Consider the following 14,130-nt stretch of genomic DNA (forward strand, 5'->3'; position numbering starts at 1 on the left):
GGCGGTTCAAGGGTATGAGGTAGTTCCCGTTATGCACAGGGTCCCTGAGAAGGATTGGGGAACTGGCACAGGGAGTCATATTCCTACTGGGGGGAGGGACACTTTACTGACTCTAGCAGAGAGTGACAGAGAAAAGGGTTCCCCCCTGGTGGACGTCCTGGAAATAGAGTGTAGAGACATCCCAGAAGAGTATGGGTTGAGTGTCAGGGACAGACAGATACTGTCTCACCAGTCTCAGGAGGGTGAAGTAGAGTGCTTTTCCAAGGTTGAGTTACTGGGTGGTTGAGTGAAGGGTACTGTGGTTAATACATGTGAAGGGCAGAGTGATGTAATTGCTGGAGAGCATATGTCTGGTAATTATTTTCCAGAGCTACGCCAACACCAGGTGGAGTGTGAGTTCTCTGACCCCAGGGAACTTACAATGGAGGCAGACTTCTGGGTGAGTACCAGAGAGTCTGAAGAGGCATTTGGGGGTGCTCCTGAAGGGAGTGGTCTAGGTGGTTCCCAACCAAGTGAGGTGGGAAAGGATTGTACTGTCCCAGGTAGGTCCCAGGTCCTAGAGGGTTCCATGAGGGAACACCAGGAGGGAAGCCTAGCCTGTACCGTAGGGCCACCTTTTGAGGGAAGCCTAGCAGTGTCAGAAGAACTTGGGGGGGTGACTGTAGCCAGCATCCCAACAGTTCTGATGTCTGGCAGTACCCCTCCTAGTGAGGGGGTGCAGAAGTCCAGACATAGGGTTGCGAGGGGGTTGCAGACCCCAGTGGAGGACCTTGAGAGTCAGGGGACAGCTCTGAGAGCAGAGCCCCCCAGGAATGACCCAGGTGAAACCGTTTCTGGTTTGGGGGAAACCCAGACTCTGCCGGATGGGCAGAGGTCGGGAGACCTGCGCCAACCAGACTCTTGTGTGGCCCTTGGGGACGGTGTGTACCTTGTGGGGGGTGAGAGTGCCCCCCAGGAAGTCCTGGCATGCCAGGCAAAGATTCAACCTCAGGGTGGTGACTCTGGGTTGGATACCCAGGTTCAGAGGTTAAACTCTGACCTGGTGGGAGGTAGATGTGCCTCCCAAGAAGTCCTGCTGTGCCAGGCAATTGTCCAACCTCAGGGTGTTGACTCTGGGTTGGATGACCAGGTTCAGAGGTTAAACTCTGACCTGGTGGGGGGTAGGTGTGCCCCCCAGAAAGTCCTGGCGTGCCAGGCAATTGCCCAACCTCAGGGTGGTGACCCTGGGTTAGGGAACCAGGCTCAGAGGTTAAACTCTGACCTGGTGGGAGGTAGGTGTGCCTCCCTGGAAGTCCTGGCCTGCCAGGCAATGGTTCAACCTCAGGGTGGTGACTCTGGGTTGGCTAACCAGGTTCAGGGGATAAGCTCCGACCTGTTGGGGGGTAGGCGTGCCCCCCAGAAAGTCCTGGTGTACCAGGCCGTTGTCCAACCTCAGGGTGCTGACTCTGGGTTGGATGACCAGTTTCAGAGGTTAAACTCTGACCTGGTGGGGGGTAGGTGTGCCCCCCAGAAAGTCCTGGCGTGCCAGGCAATTGCCCAACCTCAGGGTGGTGACCCTGGGTTAGGGAACCAGGCTCAGAGGTTAAACTCTGACCTGGTGGGAGGTAGGTGTGCCTCCCTGGAAGTCCTGGCCTGCCAGGCAATGGTTCAACCTCAGGGTGGTGACTCTGGGTTGGCTAACCAGGTTCAGGGGATAAGCTCTGACCTGTTGATGGGTAGGCGTGCCCCCCAGAAAGTCCTGGTGTACCAGGCCGTTGTCCAACCTCAGGGTGCTGACTCTGGGTTGGATAACCGGGTTCAGAGGTTAAACTCTGACCTGGTGGGGGGTAGGTGTGCCCCCCAGAAAGTCCTGGCGTGCCAGGCAATTGCCCAACCTCAGGGTGGTGACCCTGGGTTGGGGCACCAGGCTCAGAGGTTAAACTCTGACCTGGTGGGGGGTAGGTGTGCCCCCCAGAAAGTCCTGGCGTGCCAGGCAATTGCCCAACCTCAGGGTGGTGACCCTGGGTTGGGGCACCAGGCTCAGGGGTTAAACTCTGACCTGGTGGGTGGTAGGTGTGCCTCCCTGGAAGCCCTGGTGTACCAGGCAGTTGTCCAAACTCAGGGTGCTGACTCTTGGTTGGATAACCGGGTTCAGAGGTTAAACTCTGACCTGGTGGGGGGTAGGTGTGCCCCCCAGAAAGTCCTGGCGTGCCAGGCAATTGTTCAACCTCAGGGTGGTGACCCTGGGTTGGAGAACCAGGTTCAGAGGTTCACCTCCGACCTGGTGGGAGGTAGGTGTGCCTCCCAGGAAGTCCTGGAGTGCCAGGCAATTGCTCAACTTCAGGGTGGTGACTCTGAGTTGAATGGCCAAGTTCAGAGGTTAAACTCTGACCTGGGGGAGGGTCAGTGTGCCCTCCAGGAAGTCCTGGCGTGCCAGGCAATTGTTCAACTTCAGGGTGGTGACTCTGAGTTGAATGGTCAGGTGCAGAGGTTAAACTCTGACCTGGTGGGGGGTAGGTGTGCCTCCCAGAAAGTCCTGGTTTGCCAGGCAGTGATCCAGTCTGAGGGTACAGACCCTGGGCTGGAAGACCAGGTTCAGGATGTCCCCCCGGACCTGGAGGGAGGGGCTACTGATAACAGTGCCCCTACCATGCTGTCTTCTGAGGAGGCCACTCCTAGTTGGAGGGTGCTGGACCCCAGAAGGGAGGGCAGGGGGAGGGAAGCCTCACCCCGGGCCCTAGTCCAACCTGAAGGTACAGACCCCAGGTTGGAGGGCCAGTTGCAGGTTAACAGCCCTGCACTGGTGGAGGAATGGTACAGGGCGACTTCTGTAAGCACCCTGACCATGTTGGACTCTGGGGGTACCGCTTCAGGAGGGAGGGTACAGAGCCCCAGAGGGGAGGACCAGGTTCAGGCTGTCATCCCTGACCTGGTGGAAGGGAGAGTGGTTAAAGGGTGCCCAGCACCTGGGGCTACCGCCCCCCACTCTCCACAGCCACAGTGGTTGGAGAGCTTTGAGAGGCCTGGCTCTCATTCCTGGCAGCTGTCAGTAATCACTGTGGCTTGCTGTCCGGGTGGACAGAGTTATCCCTGGGGAGGGGACAAGTGTCACACCCCGGGGGTAGAGTGGGCAACACCACTGTGTTGGTCATGGTGGTACTATCCTGCTCCTGGGATACATCTGTGAGCAAAGTAAGGTTAGGTGCTGCACAGATGGGATCCGCAGGTAAGGAGAAAGGTTCCCCATGGGTTGGCTTAGTGGGCCCTGAGAGTATGGACAGAGTGATCCAATTGGAGTCAGGAAGGCGAAGAACTGGAGCATGCCCCTGCTGTTGTGGGCCTGGGTCCTTGTTCTGTCGCCTCAAACAGGGAAGTAAATCAGGATAGTGATTGTTCTCCCCTGGCTTTAGACTGGTAGGGGGTCATGTTGGACCTGGCTTTTTGACAGGGACATCCCCAAACTTTTTGCCTCCTTCCTCCTATTTTTTTCTGACCTGTTGTTGGCTTTTGACCTCTGGGCACTTTACCACTGCTAACCAGTGCTAAAGTGCATATGCTCTCTGTGTAAATTGTACTACTGATTGGTTTATCCATGATTGACTATTTAATTTATTTGTAAGTCCCTGGAAGAGTGCACTACATGTGCCTAGGGCAGGTAGATTAAATGCTACTAGTGGGCCTGCAGCACTGGTTGTGCCACCCACCTCAGTAGCCCCTTAACCTTGTCTCAGGCCTGCCATTGTAGGCCTATGTGTGCAGTTTCACTGCCACTTCGACTTGGCATTTAAAGGTACTTGCCAAGCCTAGAACCCCCCTTTTTCTATACATAAGTCACCCCTAATGTGTGCCCTAGGTAACCCCTAGAGCAGGGTGCTGTGTGGGTAAAAGGCAGGACATGTACTTGTGTGGTTATATGTCCTGGTAGTGTAAAACTCCTAAATTCGTTTTTACACTACTGTGAGGCCTGCTCCCTTCATAGGCTAACATTGGGGCTGCTCTCATACATTGTTGAAGGGGCAGCTGCTGATCTGAAAGGAGCAGGAAGGTCATATTTAGTATGGACAGAATGGTAATATAAAATCCTGCTGACTGGTGAAGTCGGATTTAATATTACTATTCTAGAAATTCCACTTTTAGAAAGTGAGCATTTCTTTGCACTAAAATCTTGTTGTGCCCTTCAATCCACGTCTGGCTAGGTTTAGTTGACAGCTCCTTGTGCATTCACTCAGACACACCCCAAACACAGGGTACTCAGCCTCACTTGCATACATCTGCATTTTGAATGGGTCTTCCTGGGCTGGGAGGGTGGAGGGCCTGCCCTCACACAAAGGACTGCCACACCCCCTACTGGGACTCTGGCAGACAGGATTGAACTGAAAGGGGGCTTGGTGCATTTCTTAGACACTCTTTGAAGTCACCCCCACTTCAAAGGCACAACTTAGTATAAAACAGGGCCTCTGCCCTACCTCATCAGACACTTGCTGGAGAAGAAACCTGAACCAGAAACTACATCCTGCCAAGAAGAACTGCCTGGCTGCTCAAAGGACTCACCTGTCTGCTTTTCTACAAAGGACTGCTGCCTTGCTGTTGGCCTGCTGCCTTGCTGACCTCTTGTCTGGCTGTAAAAGTGCTCTCCAAGGGCTTGGATAGAGCTTGCCTCCTGTTCCCTGAAGTCTCAGGACCAAAAAGACTTCTCCCTTCCTCTTGGACGCTCCGTGCGCCGAACTTTTCGACGCACAGCTTGTTCCGCGGCAAGAAAAACGCCGCACACCGACGCTGATCAACGCGGCGCCTTCGGGACGACCGAAACTTTGACGCACGGCCTCGCAAGGACAACGCCGTCCGACTTCCCGGGAGAAATCGACGCGACGCCTCCCGTGAGATCAAAACTTTGACGCACGGGCTCGCAAGGACAACGCCGCCCGACTCCGCCGGAGAAATCGACGCGACGCCTGCCGTGAGATCGAAACTTCGACGCGCAGCCCCGCAGAACGACGCGCAGCCGGAAAACAAGCAGGAAAATCCACGCACAGACCCGGGACATCTGGTACTCCCCGCAAACCACAGTAAGAGACTGTCCGCGCGCCGGAAGACGACTCCCGACTCCCCGCGTGGAAAATAACAACGCAAGTCCGTGTGTGCTGAGGAGAAATCGACGCACACACCAGTTTTCCACGCACCTCTTCTCCTGTGGCCCTCTGAGGAGATTTTCCACCAGAAACCAGGTACTTTGTGTTTGAAAGAGACTTTGTTTACTTTCTAAAGACTTAAGACACTCTCTATCACTTTTCAGTGATATCTTTACAAATTCGTATTGCAACTTTGATCGTTTTGACCTGAAGATACCCAGATAAATATTATATATTTTTCTAAACACTGTGTGGTGTATTTTTGTGGTGTTATGCTATGGTGTTGTATGATTTATTGCACAAATGCTTTACACATTGCCTTCTAAGTTAAGCCTGACTGCTCGTGCCAAGCTACCGGAGGGTGAGCACAGGCTGATTTTGGATTGTGTGTGACTTACCCTGACTAGAGTGAGGGTTCTTGCTTGGACAGAGGGCAACCTGACTGCCAACCAAAAACCCCATTTCTAACAGTATCGCAACAATGTAATTTTACAGTTTGATTCCTCAACAAAAGCAGTGGAAAATGTATGCCTTGATTCTAATAAAAAACACCATCATACGGAGCAAAAATTAAATTTGTTAGGTTTGAGCATAGCATTCCAACAAACATAAGAGCCTGGCTATACAAAACTAGAAAAGCAGCTCTTGGACACATCGGGGTTTCTCTGAAGTGGAAGAGAACAGTGAGCGCCACCTTAATGACTTAGAATTGAAACATGAATACAGCTGGCTGTGCTTGCTCTCGATAAATAAATGTCCTGTTAATCAGTGAAGACACTGCACACAGCATTAAGGACACTTAACACTCAAAGGCTCCATGGGGGTTGACACCTTGTCTACGTCATTTAGGGGCTGCAGCTACGACCCTGGCTTGCCCTTGCGACCCCTGGAACTGCATTTGTGACCCCTGGTCTCAGAGATGGTAAAATCATTGCCAGTTACACTGGCCAGCTCGCCCTTAGGGACATCGGTTGGGGCGGCAATCTCCTTGTTTTTTGTCAATTTTTATTGCAGTGAATACTAACATATTATTCACTATTAGTGTAACAAAAATGGAGTTCAGTTAGGTGGAATGTGACCCTCCCTAGCAGTTGAGGTAACAAAAAATGCTTTAAAAAGAGAGTGTGTGTATGTGTGATTGTGTGTTTATGTGTAACTTGTGGGTGAGTGAATGTAAAGGTCGAATGGTGTGTGATGTCACTTCTGCTACTCCTGGCCCTTTGGTGAATTGACGCTCATGCTTGCCTCACACTTCAGCGCTGAGAACACTTTTCACTTTTTGCTCTTGCTGGTGCCTTCATGACCCCTGAAACCAGGGCTATTATGGTCAGTGCCAAGGTTGTCAAAGGCTGTGCTGTGCGAGGCAGGAGCTGCCCCTGGCTTTCCCTAATTGACCCACTTCGTAGTGAGCAATTATACCTTTTATGTCCTTTGCTTGCTGTGCCATATCGTATTCAGTTATACAGCGAGCTTGCACCATCATAGAATATTCAAAATAATAAAACGGAATCCACATTTGTTGATACTGCAATATTAGCCCAAGAATATACACCTGCATCGCCAGTGAGATTATTTCCCCAAACCTAGGGTTGAAAAAGAGATGGAGTACATAAAAACAGCTTTTCTTTGCTAAACATGCAGAAATAAACAGGATCTGATTGAAATGCTCTTCTTCATTTATCTCTTTGGACAGGCTGGTGGAATAGATAACCAGATGACATAATATCAGCTTTTGGTTCAGATGACATGAAGTGCAAACATCTGGTAATTCAATGAACCGTTTGTCCATGTCAGCGTGTGAATGTGAACCTCAGTAAAATTATTCAGCAGTATCGCTGACATCATCTGATGATATGCTATGTTTCAAAGACAAACTCTTTAGATGGTTTAATTAAACACCTGATTAAGTTTCATTTTGTAGAATACAATTAACAGCTACTATTTGGTTACAATCGATGTTATAAGGCTTTTAGCCACGCAGTATTTTGAATTTCCTTGAATGCAGGACCTGTCTCTTTAGACACCAAAGCAATTGTGTGACAGTAACCTAAAATACTTCTATAGAACAAATATTCATGCAACAAATATATTACATTTCACTTTATCTAAATATATCAGCTTAAACATTGCAAATAAGCATCACTACCAAAACCAATAAACAAAAAGAATCACGTTCTACTGGGGTTTAGGGAAAGGAGAACTGCAAATTTGCAGATGATAAAACAATATTGACTTTAGAAGGCCTATTGAATGCCTCACAAATGTGGGTGAGCACCACTTTGACTGCCAAAATGTGTGCTCTCTTGATGCCTTGACACTGCACCACAGCCGGTGCTAGGGCCATTCTGACGCTCCCAGATTTTCACATACAGAAGTTGGAAGAGTGCTTTATGGAACCTTTGCATTTGAATGGGTATTGGAGGGCATCAGGGCCTCGTGGATTCTTAGATGTTTCTTAGTCTTGGAGATGCTCTTGCCCAGTGGTTTATAAACGTCATCAGAACCCAGAGATGGCAATATAGCACCATATTACACATTGTGGGCCTGATTACGAGTGTGGCTGTCTTATGACTGCCACACTTATTGTGGCAGTTTGCACCACCGCGGATGCACGGTCCGAATGCCACATAACAACCCTGGCGGTCCGGCCACCACAGAACCGCTAGCTCCCTCAGAATCTTGGATCCCGGAGATCTGTCGGTGGCAGAGATCCTAATCCTCCAGGGCACGTTCTCCACTATCCTTTACACCACCATGTAAAGGTTGGCAGAGAATAGGTGCAAGGTGCCTCAGGGGACCCCTGCACTGTCCATGCACCTTTGCAGACAGTCAACATTGCGAAGGTGCTGGTGCACCCTGATGCCTGTAGCATTGCCACCGGTTCAATTACAAGCCAGAGACAATTCTGTAGCCTCTTTCCACTAGGCCAGCGGACAGAAACTTATATTTCCACCTGCCGACCTTGCGGGAAACCCTTGGTAACTCCAGCGGGGAGGTCGCCGCAAGCGGCCACCTTGTCAAGAGTGTGGCAGAAGGAGTTTTCGTTCCCTAAACTCAAAATGACCCCCTGTATCTGTTATGTGTTTCTATATTACATTTATTTTGGGATAGTTCCCTTTAAAAAGCTGTTTTCTTCAATGTCATTTAACAATCCAAACAGATTGAGATTAAAGCACTTAGTTGTGGTTTTCCTTTCACAAACAAATTGTGAATAAAAAATGGACAACAGCGAGGGCTGTGGGTTTAGACCATTCTGTGGCTGCAGAAAAATAACATATATAAAGTATTATAAGAAGTATAACAATATAACATGAATCATAATATCCGATTTACTACATTTGCCCCATAATTTTTAAAGTTTACAGATTTCAGCAGAAATTAATGAAAATAATACTGCCAGAGAATGTTGAATTATTCACATTTAGTGGCATAATTTAGAAAACATGCTGTCTAATTTGATCCTTCTAGTTCCATAATCCTCATAGCCCTGACAATTTTAAAGTTCTGAAGAGTGGTTTGGAGGTTGTCATTATGATGATGAAAGTGGTATTTCACAGGCAACTTATTCCCTGTAAAATATGAGTTTTTATGCTACTGCATTTTGTGCAATAAAAGAATGTATACATTTTTGTCAAGGTTCATACATGTGGAGTTATACTTATCTTTACAATATTCTGTTAGACAATATTTTTATCACAATATCGTTTGATATTATTGTGCACTCACTGTAGCTCCCTGAAGTGCATGGTAATTGTATATTTTCATAGGTTCTCCTCAGTTCAAGAAGGTACAAGGAAGTGTGAACAGCTAAGATAATTATGGCTCTCAAATAATGGATTTTTAAGCACAGCCCCTCCTGCTTTGACAGCTATAAGTCACCAGAAAATGTCACTGATGAAAAGTCTAATACGGCAAAGAAGTGACAGCTGGTCTCTGCATACATGCATGGGAAAACTTCCTACAGAGGAAGAGACACACTAATGCCAGGTCAGCCCACACAAACAAATCCTGACATATGTGCTAGCAGCTGTATTTGAAAAGAGAATAGCTGTATGGAACCCCTTTGAATAAAAGTGATCCAAGAGTTATCCAGACACCTCACCCCAAAGGATTGATGACAAGAGAGTACCAAAACAGTTAAAAAATCAGAAAACAACACAATACAAATTGCACTCCAATTTAGAAAAACTAGAGAATAATTTAATGAACAGAAGCAATAAGTGCTATTGTGATTCAACTAGTTGTGGTTGCCCAGAACCTAGGTGTGATTTGATGCCAACTGTGATGGCGCACTGTCTCATATATCAACCAGATTTGACCCATTTGTAGATTATACCTTCAGACTTGGGGCCTGATTACAACCTTGGCGGAGGGTATTACTCTGTCCCAAATGTGACCGATATCCCACCTTCCATATTATAAGTTCCATTAAATCCTATGGAACTTGTAACACAGCTGACGGGATATAAGTCACATTTAGGACAGAGTAATCCCCTTCGCCAAGGTCATAATCACGCCCTGGTCCTGAAATGGAACTCAAGGTCCTTCAATGGAGCAAGGCAGCATGCTATATCCAACACAGACTCCACAATGTGGGATAGATGTTAGACTAGGTTTGATGAAGCTGTTATTTTAGATGGGAACTGCACCAATGAGAAAAATTCGAAATTCATGCCCAAGGAAGTCCTCTCGCCGACCAGACACTTTGGCACCTTTGCACGGTCATGCTTTCTACACTCAGACATATTCGTTTCTTTAGAACTCTGATTCTTCCAGTGGGAAAAGGCTGAAGGCTATAGCTGAATAGGGCTCCATGGGGCTTAATGCCTTCTCAGTGAGGTTCTGCTCAAACAGATTTGCAGCTGCAGAAATGTCAGAGAGAGAGAAAGCTGAATTTTCAGCCCAGTTGCAATGCACCTTCATTGGGTAGATTTGGTCCTCTGGACTTCTTTGGAGCCTAAAGGTTTCGGAGTCCCAGGTTTTTCAGGATGTTAAGACGCACACACTTTGACATAGCCAATGGTTTCAAGGATCAGGACTAGCACTTGGAGGTCAAGATTCGCTCCAGCAAAAGCCACCATCAGGGTCCAGGGCAGTTAGAATTAGAACTAGCTGGGCTTTTTAGAAAAAGGAGTCTTACAGCTTCTCGTGGCCATATAGCTTAACAAGAGGTCAGCGAACTGACCCTCTGAATCAACTTCTTGGTTGTGAGTACAAGTGGGAGCAGGTCCTATCCATCAAATCTCTTCACAGGTCTCAAACAGTATGTGCAGTCCTTCTGTTCTTCACGCTCCTCCCTAAACAGTAAGAACATTCTACCAGAGATAATCCTACCCTCTTTCACAGCAGTTCATATTTGCCACACTGCAAACAATCCACAGTGCTCCTCTCTGCTTATTACACAATTTATAATCAATGTATAATAAACTAGGAACTACACAAATATAGTAATGCTTTAAAGACCATTACAACATCTTACGACAACCTGTTACTTAAAGAAATCAAGGCTGCCCCTTGATAACTTTTCATTCAATTAACCTCAGCTACCAAGTAGAACAGCACCATACCTACTGAAATATGGAGCTATCATTTTCTCAGTCTGCGCTGTTGTACTTTTGGCTGCCAAGCACCAACAGACAAGCCTTTGCACCATAGTAAAAGTGTGTGAATGGGTGCGTGTGTGTGTGTTCTATTAAACGTGTTTTGTACCGAAAGGAGAACTTCCCGTAGAAAACTATTCTTGTACACCTTTCCGATCTTGTTGGTGTGCTGTACAGTGCAGCACATATGCAAAGCTGGAAAAGAGTTAAAAAAATTGCTCCACAGTTACACTTGCTTCAAGGAGGTGTAATGTTTGGTACAAATATCCATCTACCAACGTTAGTAGATAGTAAATCTGTGACCATCAATATTTGAATACTTATGGAGTGATCTATTAGAGAGATTTTCTCCAAAGTATGCCCAACTGATTTCTCACTGACTCCTATGAATTCACCATTTCTCTAAACAATCTATTTTACCCATCTTTAAGGGTACATGTCCTGTCTGCTCTCTGAGGTGTACCTTGGATAGTATTTTCAGTAGCATATAAATGGTACAAATAAGAAAGTATTTTTTTTGTTGCTTCTCTTTAAGGTCCTCCTAATGATTTTGATCTTTGTTCACCAGAGATTGAGTCTTGTTTTCACCCTTTGGATGTCTTCATGTTTCCAAGTCAACAAGAGGAATTCATGAATATTAAAGAGATGGGTGAGTGCCTTCCATCTAAATATTTAATAAGAAAATGTCCACTTGTCTTGGGTATCCCCTTTTATGCTTAATTGTATTGCTGCTTTTTAGACTCTGCACTGTGGGCCACTGCTGACAAGTGCCCAGAAATGTGCTTTGACCCCCAAAGCTTGTAGAAATAGGCTAATCCTTGATTGGCATATTTACCTTCATTAGAAGGCCATAGTATATGATGCAGAAAATATGCCTATCAAGTAGATGGTTAAAATATCACTTGTGGACTGCAACACATATTGCGCAATTCACTACTGTGACACCGGAAAATATGGCTCCAGACATACCATTTTAGCCTGACTGCCACATTAAAAAACCTGCAGTGCAACGTGTAAGACACGCTGTTTCACCCCAACCTTAGGGACACAATTCCTGTCTGCTATCTGAGGTTTACTTTGGATGGCATTTTTGGTGAAACGCAAATGGTACAACTGATAAAATAAATACAATTAAGGCACTGTTATTCAGTGCCCAGTATATGTGCTCTGACCCTTAAAACAAGTAGAAATTGGCTAATCAATGACTGGTCTAATTAACCTCCTTAAAAGGCCACAGCATAAGGTGCCAACAATATGCCTATTGCATAGAAATTTAAAATGTCACCTGTGGACTTATTGTGCCATTGACTAGTGTGACAAATGAAAATATGGTATGGCTCCAGGCTTGCCATTGTATGTAGCCTGACTGTAGCTTTGTAAAACCTGCACTGTGACAGTTACCAGGTAAAAATCTCCCTTTTAAATATTAGTAAATCACCCCTATGTAAGCCTTGCATACCACAAGGTAGATTGAATGTATTTAAAAGTGGGACATGTAGAAAATTAATGTTACTATGTTCCTACAGTGACATAGTTCTCAAAGCAATTTTCACTAAGTATGGCCCAGTTGTCCTATGTAGAAAACCACTGGAGTACAGATTAAAATACTGATACTGTATATCTAGAATGGGACCAGTTAGAAAAGTAAAGAAACCACTATTTTAATAGTTACGAAAATTCCAATAAAAATGGTGAAAATGGACTTCTAATAAATATTAAAAAAGTAACTATTAGAAAGTTACCCTTTACCTGCCTGAACCGTCAGAAGGCTAATTATCAAACATCCCCTAGCCTAACCTCACTTGGAAAGTGGTGTGATAGAGGTGTGAAATTTCCCAAAGATTTCACTGTTAGGACATGTAAAACACAACAGTACATGTCCCACCTTTAACATACACTGCACCCTGTCCATGGGGCTACCTAGCGCCTACCTTAGGGTTGCCTTACATGTAAAAAAAGGGAGGGTCTAGGCCTGGCAAATGGGTGCACTTGCCAGATCAAATTGGCAGTTTAAAACTGCACACACAGACATTGCATTGGCAGGTCTGAACCATGTTTACATGGCTACCCCTGTGAGTAGCACAACCAGTGCTGCAGGCCCACCATTAGCATTCAATTTACATGCCCTTGGCACCTCTAGTGCACCCTACTAGAGACTTACTAGTAAATCAAATATGGCAATCAGGAATAAGCCAATTACACATACAGTTTACACAGGAGCACTTGTACTTTAACACTGGTCAGCAATGGTAAAGTGCCAAGAGTACTAAAAACCGCAAAAAATGAGTCCAGCACACAGTCAAAACATGGGTAGCAGAGGCAAAAAAAGACAGGGGAGACCATGCCAAGGATGCTAGGTCTAACACTCTCAGATGTCTGTTTTTGATGACTGCGTTTTTGCTGGCTTTAGGAATCTGCACACTTTATCTCTGCTAACTAGTGCCAAAGTGTGTGTGCTCTCTCTTTTAAACATGGTAAAATTGGCTTACATCTAATGGGTATATTTAACTTACCTATAAGTCCCTAGTAAAGAAGTACTTCATGTACACTGGGTCTGCAAAGTTAATGTTGCTAGTGGGCCTCTAGCACTTATTGTGCCACTCACTTAAGTTGCCTTTTGAACATGACTTAGGCCTGCCATTGCATCCTGTGTGTACAGTTTTAAACTGTCACATTGATTGGGCAACATAAGCCTTTTGCCTAACCTAAACCGTCCTTCTGAGTATATGTCTCCCCTAGGGTAGGGTGCAGTAGATTTAAAAGGTTGGATATGTAGTTTTACAGTTTACATGTCCTGGTAGTGAAACATTCATTTTTCACTACAGCAAGGCCCGCCTCTCTCATTGAGTAACATTGGGTTAACTTATTACATTTAATAAGAGATAACGTTGAAATGGGAGCAATTAGGAATGTAAAGTTTGGTGTCTAAAGAACTGTAAGTTAAAGCCTTCTTTAATGGTAAAATTGGTCTTTAAGTCACAATTCTGAAAATTACACTTTTAGAAAGTAGGCATTTTCTTGACTCAACATTTGGTGTCTGCAGCCTGTTTACTGTGTCACATGACTAGGTGTAGCTGGCAGTTGGCCTTTGTGTATTACTCCCAGACAGTGAAACAAAGGGCCGTAGGTGTTGGCAGATTGGGCCATCTCTGACTTGATGGGTGGGGGAGCTGTCATCTACCACATATGCACATCGCAAAGGCTCACACATTCACAAAGGGTTTGACACTAGTCTGTTGTGACCCTCTACAATCTGAGTCCTGGACAGGGATGCAGGAAATTCCAATCATCTCCATGAGTGGAAACCTCCAGAACCTTTCCTATGTCAAAGTGGGCACCAGATATAAATGTCTGACTCTTAGCCCCAACACTTTAGTACACCTCTGGACCAGTGAAAGACTCAGAAGGACCACTGTGCTGCT

At 46.2% G+C, this 14,130-nt stretch overlaps 1 protein-coding gene across 2 annotated transcripts in view; it reads right to left on the reverse strand.

Annotated features, from left to right (window-relative positions):
* Positions 1-14,130, reverse strand: part of FSTL4 (follistatin like 4) — a 2,214,882-nt gene that overhangs the window by 1,519,081 nt on the left and 681,671 nt on the right. The window lies entirely within an intron of this gene.

Source organism: Pleurodeles waltl, chromosome 7 (assembly GCF_031143425.1).
Source record: "Pleurodeles waltl isolate 20211129_DDA chromosome 7, aPleWal1.hap1.20221129, whole genome shotgun sequence".
NCBI classification, from domain to species: domain Eukaryota; kingdom Metazoa; phylum Chordata; class Amphibia; order Caudata; family Salamandridae; genus Pleurodeles; species Pleurodeles waltl.